This window comes from Plectropomus leopardus, chromosome 9 (genome assembly GCF_008729295.1).
Source record: "Plectropomus leopardus isolate mb chromosome 9, YSFRI_Pleo_2.0, whole genome shotgun sequence".
Classification (NCBI taxonomy): domain Eukaryota; kingdom Metazoa; phylum Chordata; class Actinopteri; order Perciformes; family Serranidae; genus Plectropomus; species Plectropomus leopardus.
This window is the reverse complement of record NC_056471.1, coordinates 13,993,778-14,010,571: the sequence shown is the minus strand read 5'-3', so window position 1 is coordinate 14,010,571 and position 16,794 is coordinate 13,993,778.

Here is a 16,794-nt window from a genome sequence, read left to right as displayed (position 1 = left end):
GTATCAAACGGACTGAAAAAGTAATAGTTTTTATTAATCTAGTAGACTACCAAAGGTTTTATTTGTATTTGCAAGATCAATTATTTATGTATTAATAATAATTTTTAAAAAAAAATAAATAAATACTTGGTATGCAGGTACTGATAAGATATTGCCACAAAAATTATCACAATACCATGCTGTATCTATTTTTCCTCCACCCTTTTAAAAGACTGTATAAAAATAATGGACGTAGTCACTATGACTTCACCCACTGATTTGAAGCCTTGAGTTCGGCACGTTGGCGATGGCTGTAAAATATTTTTTGTTTGTTTACTTAACTGTTGTCATGTTAGAATTTTTATGTAATTTTTGTTTTTTAATTTTGTTTAATTGAGAAAAAAATCAAGGCTATTCAACACATAAAATCCACAAAATACATTTATAAATCTTCCTTAGCTCATGTAAACATTACATTTTTGGAGACACAAGGTGTTTACCCAAAAGCAACAGCACAACAAAGGTCTTATCTAGTTAAACTACAAAAACTGTAATCCTTTTCCAACTCTTTCTTTGTTGCCATCAACATCTTCTTCATTATCCAATGTCCATTACATATCCAGTGCAATTTGGACAGAGGAACGGACCATCTGTCCTCAGATAATATGCAGAAAATGAAAAGGAGTCTGATCAAGATTAAAAAGAAGCAATATATTCCTCGAGTCTGATGCAAGTTGGAGAAACAGACGGAGAAAAGAAAAGAGACGCACACAAGGATGCAGAGTTGAAGATGATTGATGATCCTTTTTTTCCCCTCTGCACAGGAGAAAACAATCTCCCTAGAAGTGTTAGAAAGTAGATTTTGACAGAACATTTCAAGTATTTTGAGATGAGGTTTAAAAAATAATATGAATAGCTTTTCACTGTTGTGCATAACATACACAAACAACAACAATGTAGCCTGACATGCTTCAAGATTTAAGCTGCCTCATCTGATAAATATTTTAATTATCTCACAGGTGGCAGCTGAAAGGACACAATCACTAATAATGATCACCAGTGAATGTGGGACATTTGCTAACAAGCTGTCAGAAACTGAATTGCTGCGCTCTTAAACCAGATATAGCTCTGTGAAGTGGAACCACCACATCAGCAGAGAGTGTAGCTCCTCCAGCTTTCTCTACATCACAGCCTTCAGTGGGCCCGCTGCTCAACTCACAAGGCATCACGTTTAATAATTTTTTAGAAAGTCTGGAAGAAAACAGAAGATTTTCTGTCTGGTTTTGTTGCTCTAGACTGCAATTCTATGAGTTGTTCATAAGATAGAGATATGTGCGGAGAAGATCAAACAGATACAGCATCTGTTATATAAACAGCAACAAGCGGGAAGACGAGCCAAGGAGTTTTATCTGATAGTTTTCTGGAAGTAACAATTGCTTATGCACTAACCCAAACCAATTCTGCACAGATAAATCTGATATTGTGCACAAACAGAACAAACAGCTCAATCTTATATTTCATCCTCTGATAACATTTCATTGATTTCAGTGCAGAACAATTGAGAAAGGTATCATGCTTCTACACCAATAACAAAGTTAATATAATGGTGTTGTTGTAGAGTGAAAGGTGCAGGCTCTGAGTAGATTTATGAACAGAGGCAGCCCAGTTGCCAGAAGATAATGTTGGCATTGTACATTTCTGTATACCACAGATATGTTTTATTTGTACATTTCATACCTATCAACAATTCTAAATTGGCCTGGTTCAGATTACATGAACTGAGTTTCTCATCAGGAGGAGGAGGAGGAGGCGATGTTGGTGTGACACCTAGGTAAGATGGCTGCCAACCAGCCTATGAGCAACAAGACTAGCCATGTTTTTCAACAACACGTCGTGACATTTCCAGATGTGTTTGTGGTGATAACACACATATATATTTATAATATAAGAGATAGGAAGAAATGTGTGTTTAGATATCAGAAAAAAAACACTTTGTTTTCATTTCCAAAACAATGTGGCTGAAGTCCTACTTATTAATCTTTCCTCCTGATCTAATGACCGCAGGGGAATGTGTAAACCAACAGTCTGCTCAGCAATGTATTCAGGCAATAGCGTCTCACTGTGGAGCTCCGTTATTACACAAATCCCGAAGCATTCTCACTTTCAGTGGTCCAATCAAATGTGACGGATTTGATTTTAATCCTTCTTACAACTATACACTGCTCAAATATTTCATCTTACTCTAAATATGTCATAGTACATAAGTGACAGTAACCAAAGCATTGTCACAACATAAAACTGAAAACTCAACATAATTAAAATATCTACAAATGAATCATATAAATGTAAAATAATCAGTGGTTTGCAGAAATGTGCAATGCCAACATTTATTTTTCTGGTAACTGAGTTGATAGAGGACCTATACTGCTTACAGTTACCCCTGGCCATGCACAAGTGATTAGAGTCCCATTTTCTACAAAGTGATGCAAATTCTCCTTCATGATTACTACAGAAGTGCTTGGCAATCAGTCAAGTCAAGAAGCAAAACATAATAATAATAAAAAAAAAGAAAAAAATGTACCACATTAGCCACCAGTATTTAGGTGGGCTGCCTACAGGAGGAAATGGAAAAATAAATTAATTAAAGGAACAAAATTCATTTTCTAAATAACTATAAGGAAGTTAGCACATGATTTTGCATTATATTGCGGAACTGCACTTGATAAATGGAAGGTTTAAGTACTATTCAATGATGCTGCACCCATACTGCACATTTGGTGCTTTGAGATCAATTGTTTTCTACATTTTTTTACAGTAATTGTTTTACACCAAAAACCCCATTGAGCTAATTATACAGAAACCATCTTTTTTTGTCTGATCGTAAACAGCATTGTGAGATGCATTAATAGACACAACATAAAGCCTGGATTGAACAACAAGTGGGAGATGTAATAGAAAATGCTAACATAAAGGTCTGTGTTGGTTTTGCTGATAAAGATTAAATGTTTCACTCAACTGTCCCCACTTTGACATTGCCACTTTAATGAAACGTGGTCTAAAATGAAACAAATTGTAACAGCATCTACAGTAATTAGATTTACTCTACTATCGCTGTAATTATTTGCAGAGTGAAATAATTAAAATCGTCTTCATTCAGTACCTGGCTCACTTAATATTGTCTCCATTTTTGCTAACTGAAACAATTAAATTATATTCAATTGTAAGTGCCATACAATGAGGCAAGCAGGGTTCATTTAAATGTGTGCCTTCAGCATTTTTAGTGCATTACTGACTAAATATTGACTCTAAACTTTAATACATAAAACATAAAACCAAAGATGATCACTGTAAACTGAGCACTACTTCTGCCGTCAGAGAACACTGTTGTTTGAAAAGAAAGCAACTAATGAGAGGGAAAACTGAGGAAATCTCTCCTGGTGCAGATGATTTGTTGGAGTAAATAAGGCTGAGGATTCACTCGTCTGCTATTGTCTTTCTGTGGAGATTTGGAAAGGGATCTGATGTTCTTTGATGTGTGTGCTGCTCCCCCCTGAAGCAGTGCCAACCAAAGATAAAACCTTTCCTTATAATGTGGGGCTTCACTTCAAAGGTGCAAGAAGAATGAAACACTTTGACATATCGTCAGTGTTTACTGGTGTGTGTGTGTGTGTGTGTGTGTGTGTGGTTGTGTGTGGTTGTGTGTGTGTGTGTGTGTGTGGTTGTGTTTGTAACATTGTTGCCCAAAAAAAGGTGTGTAAATTGTCTTTGCTTTAACACAGTTATTTAAAAGTGCTACTTCAGAAAAAGACACACAGATTAGGTCAATGATTCACTCCTGTTTGGGTCCTAACCACAGCACCAGCGCTGCCACTGGCAAAGGTGTACACTGTACAAATGATCCCAATTGCTGCATAATATTACATATATTATATATATATATATATATATATATTTGCAGTTTTAAGAGCGCAACACACTAAAATCAAGAGTTTTTTCATATTAAGCACAACTGTTTCTTACTGTGCCGAGCACAATTGCTCGCCCCTCCCCTCTCACGTTCACGTATATAACGTCATTCCTATGTAAGAACATTAATATAAAGTGGGTCGCAGTATGCACTTAGTTGCTTTGCAATCCGTCAGTACACACAAAGAGAGGAAGCAACCACTTGCATAATCAACTAGGCACATTTGTTTCTGTTCCATGCGACAAAAGAGCCCAGTGCTGTGCGGCTACAAAGGAAGAAACAGGAGGTGTTAACTAATGCCTTTACAGCTCTACGTGCTGACTGCAAGTTGTGGAAGTCCATGAAGTGACAAACACACCAGGTGTTGACTAAAATATACTCTCTGGATTTCCTCAGTGCATTTTAAAAAAAAATGTGGACAAGCTACGTAACCAGTGACAGTAGTTATGTTTTTATGATGGCTGTGACCGTGGCACATATAATGCATGGCATAGTTGCTTTCCCATCTCCTAAGGGACCATACTCGAGTACACATTAACTGCACACAAGACCACCTTTTCAAGCAGACTTGAACCAATTCAGAGTATGGTATACTTGTGGTTATAATAATCATATGAACTGGATTTTGGGGTCAAGTGTACTCAAATCCAGGCCCAGGTCTCTAATGTAAAACAACTCATAAGAGTCCCTTAAAACTTGAAACATTCATTGGGCATAGAAATAACATGAGAACAGACATTACCACCCAAATAGCAAGATGGTCAGAGCGGCAGCCATGTGCAGTATGTTGTCACTGCAACCGCTGAAGTGGGCAAACTACTGTGAAAACTTCACCTAAACAAACCAACTGGCAGCAAGTTGCAAGTTCACTAAGATGAGCAGGGAAGTAGCCATGCTACTTTTTCAAATGAGCAATTTGTTACTTTTAAATTATCACCATTACTGTTATTCTCCTGTTAATTTTGTTGCCATTAATTTCGTGTTTACTTAAACATGATGTACTTTTGCTGCGGACAACGACTCAGCTGGCTGCTGAGAGCCATGTTAGACTGAGGAATAATTTAAAAGCATGTAGAGCCAGCACATTTTTTTTACATCTAACCCAGTGAATTAAGGATTTAAATTTATCGAACCAGAGCTGGTGATTGTTGAAATAGTGGACTAACTAACCAAACAACTAACAAAACTATCTGAGACGATTTGATGAGTTTTACTTAGTGTCTGTTGAGTTTAGGTTAAGGTGTGTTTTATGGTGAGTTAAGAAGGCACATAAGCTTACTTACATCATGTTTACTTACTAAGTGTTAGTGCAGTAAAGGAAAGAAAGATTGGTGTTTGGTTGTGTTTTGCTGTTTAATTAAGAAATTATGTGTAAGAATAAGTCAAACAAATTTTCAAACTAGTGAATGTAACACACTTTACCGTTGTCACCATAACTAAAATGATTCACCATTTTATTTTGTAGTCAAATGACCATGGCAAACCGAACACTGTCTGTCTCATTTTGTTTTTGTGGTTTTAGGTTATAAAAATCGTATTCACACGTACAAGCACACATATGTGTTTATGCTAAGTTAAAATATTATGTGTTCTAAGTTGTTCACGTCGCAAAAAAGTGTGTTACCAACCACCTAGCCAAATTTGAATGAGAAGACAGACTCTCCTTCAACAGTAGATAATGCTAGCACAAATCACACAACCACAGCAGTGAATAGTAACTGGGTAACCATCTGATCTGGGCTGGAAAGACTGAAAGGTACATTACTGAGGGCTATTTGCTCGTGCTTACATGACGGTGACATTTAACAGAGATTATCAGACATTATCAGTATTTATCAGACAGAAAGAGTTAAGACAGTTTGTGAAACTCAAACTTTTAGTTACAGGGGGTCAACAAAATGACACTGATTGACTTTAATGTTTCCCCAGGTGTTAACAGATTAGAAAAAATCCTGTAACCCCAGCAGTCATAAACATATATCATGCATTGCAAAGTTCCCTGGTTGACTCTGGCAGGTAATTTTATCAGGTTATTCCCCTTCTTTCCATATATATCTATTTGTCTATGTCAGCTGTGGAATAAAAAGAAAATGCAATAATTTTACAAATACTATTATCTGACTACTCTGCAACATGTACCCACTGTACATCCATATGGTTAACATGGAGGTGCAGAGCAGCTGATAATGAGGATTCAATATTCTGCAATCATAGTCAAGACAGACGGCGTGATTCCCCTGCAGATAAAGATGCTTTCTTTCATAAAGCCCTGCTGGATTTTGCTGTCAACACAACACATCTACGTACAAACATGGGCTAAGACTTCCAACAAAAAGCTCAGATTTGCAGATGAACACAACTATGTCACATTCTGTTTGAATCAGACTGATTGCTTGTGTAACTGAATTGTTTTGAAAACCACACAGACAGGGTTTATATTCATCTGCAGACTGTTTCGGGGGTAGTAGCTTTCAGCCCACAGGTCTGTTAGCATGCACACCACATGCTGCGTGTTCGTGTGTGTGAGTGCATGAGTGCGCACAGTGAGAGCAGCCCACGAGGAGTTATTACTGTAAGACAGATTCTTTCCAACCCTTCTCATGCACATACACGTGCACCCACAGGCACACACATACAAATTGATTGTGTGGGGGTACATTCATTCTCTTCAGAGAAGCCTAATTTAAATTTTTAATGGATCCAGACTCTTTGAGGAAAATAGAGAAGTGGCTTCACTGAATGCTTATAACCAGCCACCCCTCCCAACTCTAAATTTCTACATCCCTGAGGGAAGGATGCAGCCCAATATGAACATTTAATGTAATTGGACACGCTAAATGTGGTATTATGCAGAACATGTCCTCACGTAAATAGCACTCTACCATGCATGAATGACTGATTAAGTTTTCCATTTATTTCTTCGTTTAAAACTTTGAGCACAGGATTATTTACAGTCCCATGTTCATGCCAGGGGGCCTCAGGTATTATACTGCATAAAGAGTAACTTAACTTTGTGTATCTATAAAATAATAACACTCATTTTATTTGTTCAGAAAATACTTTGATTTCATCTAATGACTTTGTGACAATCCTATGTATGTATCACACACAATTGCTACTTATTGTTATGGGATACAATACTGATCGCTGTTGGTTCCCTCAGGTACTTTATAAAACAATCTGATACAGTTAGAGTCCTATAAATAGATTAAGCACTGCTCACTTATTTGTTTGATTGTAGCGATTAGTACTGCAAGTTGCAAAGCAGAGTGAGAAGCTGCAGAAAAATCAATATGATCATAAGCAACAGAATGGCGTATAGCAAGCATATTTTTGTGTGCAATGCAACATTAATGCAGAGTAATAATGTGGCAAGAGAAGCTTAATATCAAGAGTATTATTTGTATAGAGTCACAGGGATTTACTGTGGATATGGAACAAACTGATTAACAATGAAAGTCACTGTTCTTGTCCGATTTGAAATGTAATACTTTAGGGGTGTAGAGAAAAAAAACATCCAATATGTGAACATACCGCATGAATGAACAATCAAGGCAGTTCCCTCAAATCTAATTTCACATAGGCCCATGAGTATTTTACTCAAACTTACAGCAACCACTTCTGTCCTTCTATATTTATAAGGACTGAAAAAGATGTAATTCAAATTAATTTCCCCTCATTTCTTTATGGGAATATTTTGACAGCTATATTGCTAAAGGATAAGTTCATAATGTCTCAAGTGCCCATATAAATGTTTAACAGTTTTTGCTTCAGGTAATCATTCCTCATATTCACACTGACCATTAAGAGATCCCTTTCTAACTCTAAGTGTTGAGCACCTTGCATTGTTTCTTCAAACCTTTTCTGGCGCACTGATCAATAGTGCTACTAGAGGTCAAATACCTTTAATCCAGTGCCAAATGTTAAGAAAATGGAAAACTCTTACAGTGATTACGCTGATCGGGTCGATTTCTTTACTTTTAGTGGGTAAATATTCTAAGTTACTTTTCTTTTTTTCTTAATCTTTCATGTAGATTACTTGGCATTTGTATGTGTATTACATGGAAATTAAGTATTGACACAGAAAGTTACACTATTTGCCAAAACATATTAAGTATTTCAAAATACAGTGCAGCTGCTTCCTCGGTTCACTTGGTGAGGGCATCTTCAACCACATGTACTTTACCAGTGCACTTTTGTTTTCTGTGTCCATCACTTGCAGCCATAACTGTTTCTCATTGTTTAACTAGACTGCGCTACGTAGCCTGAGGAACACCAAGCTCTCCTGCTGCAACTCATTGGCTCATTTTTGGCAGTTTTTCATAAGCTTTGACGACATTGCATCCCTTCACTTTGCAGCTTTTTCCTTATCTAACAGTTGTTGAGAACATTGGCTTAATTCACCCTATACAGTAAACGGACCTGCAACACACACACCACACAGGGTGAGTCATGCAGTTATTAGGGTCATCCTCCTTTGATATCTACTCCCTCCTGACATTACCTAATGATAACCGCCTAGCTGGATGTCTTTTAGGTTGATGAATAAAAACAGAATCGCCATTGATCTTGTCCAGAAATTTATCAGCCTCTAACTGATCGTGGTTTGCGCAGCCGAGGGCCACTGCTGAGATGAAGCTCCTGTCTGCTTAATTAATGGTCTGCAGGTAAAGTGGGCGAACCCGTCTCCAGCTCCAGTGGAGTACATTCTCAGGAGAAGGATCGACCTGTAATGAAGCGCACTTAGACCACCTGCCTGGAGACTACAGCCATGATTAAAAGTCACTGTGAGTTTCCTCGGTCCAAAATGCACTGCATCGCAGATGTGTTACTGAAATATTGTGTTGTTGTAAACCTACAGGTCTAATCTGCATTCAAACAGAGTAGAAACAGGAGAAACAGCAGAAATGCAGTAAAGGACATGTTTGCTTATAATCGCAGTGTTGATGATTAAGTATCTTTCTGTTTGGAGCAACAGTGATAAATTGTGCTTTGCCCAGCATATTCTCATTCAGCGACTGTCTCTAAGGTGAAAAGTCTGGATTCAGACAAATCCTTTGCTAATGGCCTGTCATTCCTCTAGGGAATACAGTAAACACTGGCTCTGTAAATTATATTTCAGGGTGCACGTCTTCCTGACAAATATGCTGACAACACACAGCACAACAAATATAGAGCATGAATAATGCACTTACTAATGAAAGGGAAAAGTCAAAATAAGACAATATTCATGCAAAAGCCTTTTGGGATATGTGCATATCAAGCCTTGATTTGAATGAGTAAACTGTAATCAGTTTTCAGAGTTTGCTGCAGCAACGCACAGAAGGATGCTCCATCTAATTTTGGCTAAAGCAGTTTCATCCAGCAGTGGTGTATAATCACAGCTGCTGATCTGCAGGTTTTTTGTCTTTTTTCCAGGAAACACAATGGGATTAATTATGAATTTTGCCAGGGAATTAAGCCAAAAAGAGTCTGTGTCAGTAGCATACCATACTGTGTTGCTATAGAACCATTTTTTAAAGGATTACAAATGGGAATTATTCATGAATATGCCTTCAATCCAGGTTACTGAAGGTGAAAAATGCCTTTGGCCTAGCGTTTTTAACAGTAAGCTTCTCCACACTCAACACGCTGCAGTCTGATAAATATAGTAAGGCTTCCTGACACATAAAGTGTTGTGTCAGCTTAAGTTTGTCATTTTTGTCATAGTCTGGGGTTCAGTCAACATCTGACTATATTGTTTTTATATGTTTATCACCTCCGCCAGCTAACTTGGAAGGAGAATATGTTAATTTCATCCCAGTTTGTCTGTGAGTTGTTCTGTGTCTGTGGGCAGGATCTGTTAAAAACTTGACAGACAGAATATGAATGAAATTTCATGAACAGATACCCCTTCTCAAAAGAATAATTTGATTAGATATTGAAGATTAAAATTGTTCATTATTTTCTCAAAATCTAATCTTTGTCATTAACTTTACCAAGCATCTCAATCTCAACACAAGATCCATATAGTAGTTGTTCTGCATCTTTTTATCATAACATATGTGCTGCATCCGAAATTCCATACTAACATGCTATTTATACACTAAAATAGTATGTAAGATTTTTGCCTGAAACCTGGGCATGAAGCCAATAATATGCAAACTGCATGTTAATGTGAAATGTTACACATTGAAAACACTGGGCACTAAGCTGGCATAAGTATCCCACAGTGCGACATAGATGACCATGTTCATAATGGTCAATGGAGGACAGCAACCAAGGCAGCTCTGTAATGTCACTAACTTAACATAAGCTAGGCTAGGCATTATATATTTTAAACTTATGTTTTAAAAACTGCAGAGCTGAGGTTTGTGCAGGTTTACATGGTTACAATCCAACCAGCAGTAAGGCTCTCAGGAAGTGACTTGATACCTTCAGCTCAGTGACCCCGAAAAGATACATGTTACTATTTGTTCACACAAAAGCATGAAAGCAACAACAGAGTGCACCTGTGTATGTTGTGCATAGTATTAAATTTTGACAGCCGGGAATGACATGATGCCCAAGTTGACTATGTCCCAGCACAACAAGTCAGAAAAGATGTTGTTGGCAATGCCAGTTCTAGCCAAGTTAGCCACTGTCAGCATTACTAGTTAATAAGAACGGGTTATGCTGCATTTTGAGCATACAAACACCATAGCCACGTGTCCACAGATAGAAATTAGACGGGACTGTGTGTGTGGCTGGTAAAATGAGACACAAATAAGATAGAATTGTTGATAAACAGTATATTATTTTCACTTGATGCACAGAGCCACCATCATAGATTTGAGGTGGGGGTTGGTGACGTTCCTCCAACTTTCCAAAGCAGAAATCTAACTTTAAAGACCATCCCAGTTTAAATGTCCATATGGTGCAAATGGAATGCACCATTTGCGTAACTGTCACAGAATTGTAGATTTTTTAATTTCCATAGTTTTCTGACCACTTTATGGACTTTGAGTCCATGTTCATTTCAATTCAATTTTATCTATAAAGCCCAATATCACAATTTCCCTCTGAGGGCTTTACAGCATACAACATCCCTCTGCCCTTGTATCCTCTCAGTGGATGAGGATATACTCCCAAAAAAAACTTTAACAGGGTAAAAATAAAATGTTTGTTGACATTGTTCAACACAATGTCTGTGTCCAAATTCCACACTAACATGGTATTCAGTACGCTAAAAAACTGCACTAATGACCAGTGATATATTACAGTATGCAACACAGGACACTACGCTGGCATATTTATCCCACAATGCGATGACAATAATCTTCATTACAGACAGCGACCAAGACAGCTCTGTAAGATCAATACAACTTCAACTTAAGTGTATGAACGTAAGACGTGTAAGATTTCAGCTGAGGTCAGCATGAGTTACCATAGTAATGCGTCTTCAGCTGGCAAGTAGGCTCTTAGGAAATGATGTGCTCATCATAGCTCAGTGCATCAGAAAGTATACATATTACTGCTTTTTTTTAACTACAAAAGTATGCTGAATGATAGTACACATATTGGGTATGTAGTGCACAGTATACGAATTTGAATGCAAGTCACTGTACATTTGAGTTATACTTTCAGCCTATCCCACCTGTCTGCCTCACCATGTTATGGATGAATGTGTGTGAAACCTTTGTGAAACATTTAGAAGAACAACCACAGTTCCCTTGCTTCTCTAATGGCATCAAACTATCAAATGATCAGAATGAGTCAGCTCCTGATAGTCCTGAGTTGGTCAGTGCTGTAACCAACATATACTGTTAAATTTGAGCTTGTGTGGTTGGTTTAACACATGTTTTTATTTGCATGTTATTATATTTTATGATCATATCTATGTAGTGGTAAATTCTGTATTTCTTTTGGCTGCAAGGCAAACTTTCCCTTGGGAACAATAAGGTTAAAGTTGAAGATGATATACTCATTGGCTGGTGGTATTTGGGGAGATTTGGAATCAGAAACATGATTTAGAGAAACATATCCTGATAATTCTATCAAGGCTTGGTGTAATTGTGGGAGGGTAGCTCGGTGAACAGCCACTGCCTAAATATAGCTTTGACTGTCCATCTGCCGTTGTGGATAGTTATTTTAAATGGCTAGGTTTTAAACAGGCACATTTCATTGTCTCAGTTCAGAAGCAGTCGTAAAATAAGTGAGCATGTGAAGCTGATGATGAAACGCCACAGAAAATATCAATTTCTGGTCCAAAATCTAGAACTGCCGTATCCTGTTAATTGCACAATGCTGGCAGTTTTTGCATGCAATCTCAGGAATGCCAGCCATTATGCTGCATTTCCATCATTCACTACATGTATTCACATGCTGCTTTCAGAATACTCAGATGTATAAACCCGGCTCTCTGTCCAGACTGGTTGGCGGCTGTTGATGACTTCATGCATCTTTCTGGCAATTTGAGGCTCCAAGAGAACATGTGGCTGGTCTGTTTTTTGCCAAACGTCTCACTGGGCAAAGGTGCTGCTCCCAGCTAAAGGCTGTAATCTGTCTCACACCTGGCTAGTGTGGTCGAGGCCAATAACTGCCTGCCTCTCAGGCTCATCAGCCTGGCAGACAGTAAATCAGCCTGGGTCCCTGCAGGAGCCCTGGAGCTGAACTGCACGTCACAGACAGCAATTTATACCTATAATACCTTCCTGCAGGCTTGCCCCTGTGTCGAAAATGTGCTTGCTTTGTGAACATGAGTATGTGGATGAAGACTTGAGTGTATTTTTGCAAATACTAATTCTTTTCACAGTGGGTTGCAAAAAGTCCAAAACGTCATTTTGATCATTTATGATGCAGGGAGCAGATAACAAGCACACCTTCCATCCAGAGGGAGTGCTTTAAGCTTTTTCTGAAAAAGCTGTGTGATTACTTTGAATGCAGCTCCTCTGGTAGTCTTTTGTCAGAGCATCAGGGAGAAACTGACATACATTCCTTGTGTTTCTGCTGGTGCTGGATTCGGATGTGTATTTGTTAACCGTGTGTGCCAGGGTTTGCTTATGTCTGTGTGTTGAGTGCTCTGTGAGCCGGATGCAGGAGCCTGGTATGACAAAAGCTTACGGCTTCAGACAGACAGATGTTCCTCTTCAGATATCGATCTCAGCAAAGAACATGGCTGTGAGAACAAAGCCATCTCCTGTGATTATGCTCCCTCTACAGCTTGGACCTGGGGAATACTTTGTGCACGGTACAGTCGAGACCCGGCTGATTGGAGTCACACGCAGATAAATGATTCATGCATTTATGACAGTTTCTATTTTTATATCTACCACAGCGGCTGTTTGAAGTTGGTGGGGGGAAAAAAGCCTGTGCCGACTAACCAACTTATTTACCCTGTTTTTGCTGCGAGTTTCAAAACCCACTGAGATAAGAGAGAGGGGGATACGGCAGCTGGCAGAGTAAAGGCTGTTTTTGAAAAGCAGAAACTTCAGAGTCACATTTAATCTCCACCTTCTTACCTAAATCATCCCCAGCAGCTGGGAGAGGAGGACCTGAGCTGGTGATTACCAAAGGCAGGGGCACGGATGTGACTGCAACCCTCAAAAGAGACAAGGCCCAGTTGTCCTCAAATCTAACGGAAGTGACACCAGTTTCAAAATAGCAAACACACACACACACACACAGACACACATACAGAGTTCAGTATTCATCATTCAATGACTGACATCCTCAGGGCTTCTGTGAGTGAGAGCTTCTTTTACTGATAACTAGAGGGGGGAAAGGTGAGGGTTTCAACATTTTCTCCAGCTGACGAGCCGGCTGCCATGCACACAGTGATGAATGGAGGAGGTAGCCTTAATGTGACTAAGTGCCAAAGGTTTGGGCTCTCTGAGGTGGCTGCAAGGCTGAACTGTGATGGAAATGCAGTCAGAACAGCAAATCTTATTGTAGGGAGAAAACCGATTTACCTTAGAATATCCTGTATGCTCCAAAACTAAGCCATTCTCCTAAAGAAAACACACCGCATAACATTCTTTTGAGGCCACAAGAAGTGCTTTACATACAGCAATGCTGGTCAAGATTTTTAAAATAAAAAGGGGGGGGGGGGTGTTTTGTTTTTTATGGAAATTTAATTTACTTGAGGCAGAGTTGGACATCCAGCCCTGCCTGGGATACATATTTAGACAGATTGCACTATCACGTTTTTTGGCAAAAATACAGCACTGTAAACTTTTCCAAACTTTGAGTGGCCATTAGTGCAGTTTGTAAAAAGGTAGAATAGAAAAGGAGATCTGTTTTCCCAGTGCGCTGCTAAAAGTAAAGGATTCCCTGTATGTTTTTTCTGTTGTTGTTGGTTTGTTTCGGTATATAACTATGTACCTTCTTATATTTAGTTTTGTCTTATTTTCACTGTCCAGTGATAGAAAGTAACTAAGTACATTTACTCAAGTGCTGTACCTAAGAACAACTCAGGTATTTATAGTTTCATATTTTAATTTTCTGCTTATAATACTTCTACTACAGTACATTTTAAGAAAACCTCTTAACCTCACCACATCTACCAGACAGCTATAGTTAATAGTTACTTTTCAGATAAAGACTTAAATAAAAACATGGGGTATACGAGTTTATAGAATATATAACAATTTGATTAAACCTTTGCCTCCCAACCTTTTTGTCATGTGACCTTAATAAATCAGTGACGTTTGGGGTCTTTGTTGTGTTTAAGATGTCTATGAGTATGACTCTAAAAGCTTTTTTTTTTACTCTGAACATCTCTGATGGTGTTATCTAAATTACCCTAAAAAAAAACGAAAAAACAGATTAGTATATCAGAACTTTTCCTTCTTGATTTTCCCTCTCATTATCTAATGACCCCTTAGATTTATCTTGTGACAAGACATTCTCACTTCCATCTTATCAAATACCGATGCTTGGTCAGTGGGCCTCAGCACCCTTTAGCAGCAGTATGAGATGCGCTGGGCAGTGTGTGGCAAAACAAACTTAAAATGTTAGTAAAATAATGTTTTGAGTTTAAGAAACAAAAGCACGTGGTTAGGTTTTACAGTTTCGGGTTTTATTAATGTAACGTTACATCACTACCTGGTATCCTACACATACTCACACACTACGTTGTTAAAATCAATTAAAATAACTCTAATGACTTTTGTTTTCAAATGTGACATAAACAGTGGGTGAAAAGTCCAGAGTGAAAAGTCCAGAGTACGTCCCTTCCTACTCATCTAATACGAACTTTCTTAGTCTTTATTTATGGACAGTTGCCCAAGAATGCTACCACCCAGTGCTACTCATACCACTGATAAACAGTGCCTCGATGTGTCTTCAGAACTAAAATCTGTCTTCAGAAATTGCTCTCTAATCAACTTAGTGTAGCATTATAATAAGTACAGAACACTATAAATGAGTAACAGAGTCACAATTCCACTTAGTCACAACAAATAAAAAAAACAGCCACAAGTCCGCTTATTTTAGCATTATAGTAAAACCAGTTTACTAAAACTGATCAACAAAAATTTCACTTACACTTAAAGTGGTGTAGCAGTTTAAATTTTACATAAACAAGAATCAGTTTCTACATGTTGGAGTGGAAGCATTACAATAAAACCTGAATATCTGCAGCAAATCGTGCTCTCTGTTTATGACGCTTGTGTGACTGCGGACATAAACAAATGATCAGGTAGGGTGCATGCTCAAAATAACCAAAATAATAATCAAATAATCAAAATAATTAAATAATACATTGATCTGGCCTAATACTGAATCTTGTGATCTGATAGAGGTGTCCCTAATTAACATTGTTGTATTAAGTCATGTTTAAATTTTTTCAGTGTTTGATTTTAGTATACGTGTTGTGCTCTTTTCACAGTATCATACCAAAACATACACTTCCAGTACTGTATATACTCATACCTTATATGTGATGATGTGATATGATGATGTTATATACATATCAGACAGGTCACATAATTAAAAGGCACAAAATTCTGCCACCAGGAGAATTTATGATGTCTATATTTTTTGCCAGTGGTGCCGTATGTTAAAGTCAAACATTTCAGCCCAGAAAACAGATCTGACAGCCAGAGATTTGCACTTGCAACTGGGACTGTTCAGAGGAAAAGGGCAACGTTGACGTATTGACGCAGAGTGGGGGCATGACCTGTTCTGCTGTCACTAATCAATGTTCACCTCAACCTTCAACATTTCCTGCAGAGAAGAATCCCTTGTGTGCAAACACAATGTGCCTGCTTTTCCACTCTCGCTGTGTGTGTCAAGATTGGAAATTTGTGACTGTTCACTCTTCTATTAAAATGAGTGGTGAGCTTTAGCGGAGAAATGCGGGGGCTTTTAATGATCTTGGTTTTATGGTGCTACCACTGGAGAAATGACCAGAAAATAAGGAGCTATCCAAGGTAGGATATGTTTGTATATGTCAGAGATGCGAACAATGTCCGCAAGAAAACACATTGCATCTTTGGTGGATCCTATCTTGACATATCTCCGTAAACTGACACAACTGGACCCTGAAAAATCTGGAATTGGGATACGCATCCTTGAAAAATACATAAAATATCCTACAATGTAATCTGCTTAAGGTCTGTGTCGTATCTTTTCATATATTACTACGGAGCTATCCAAAGACCGATATGTTTGTATTTGTCAGGGATGCAGACAATATCCAGAAGAATACGTACTGCATCTTTGACAGATTATATCTTTACACTGTCAGAAATAATGTGTAAAATTCGTACCTTTAGGGGTCCAACAGCTTGTCATACTAGTATGGGTATTGGAATGCACAGACAGCTTATGTTGAAAACCAAAAAGAACCGAAGCCCTAGCTGCTTGAAACGCTCACTATGTAGCAG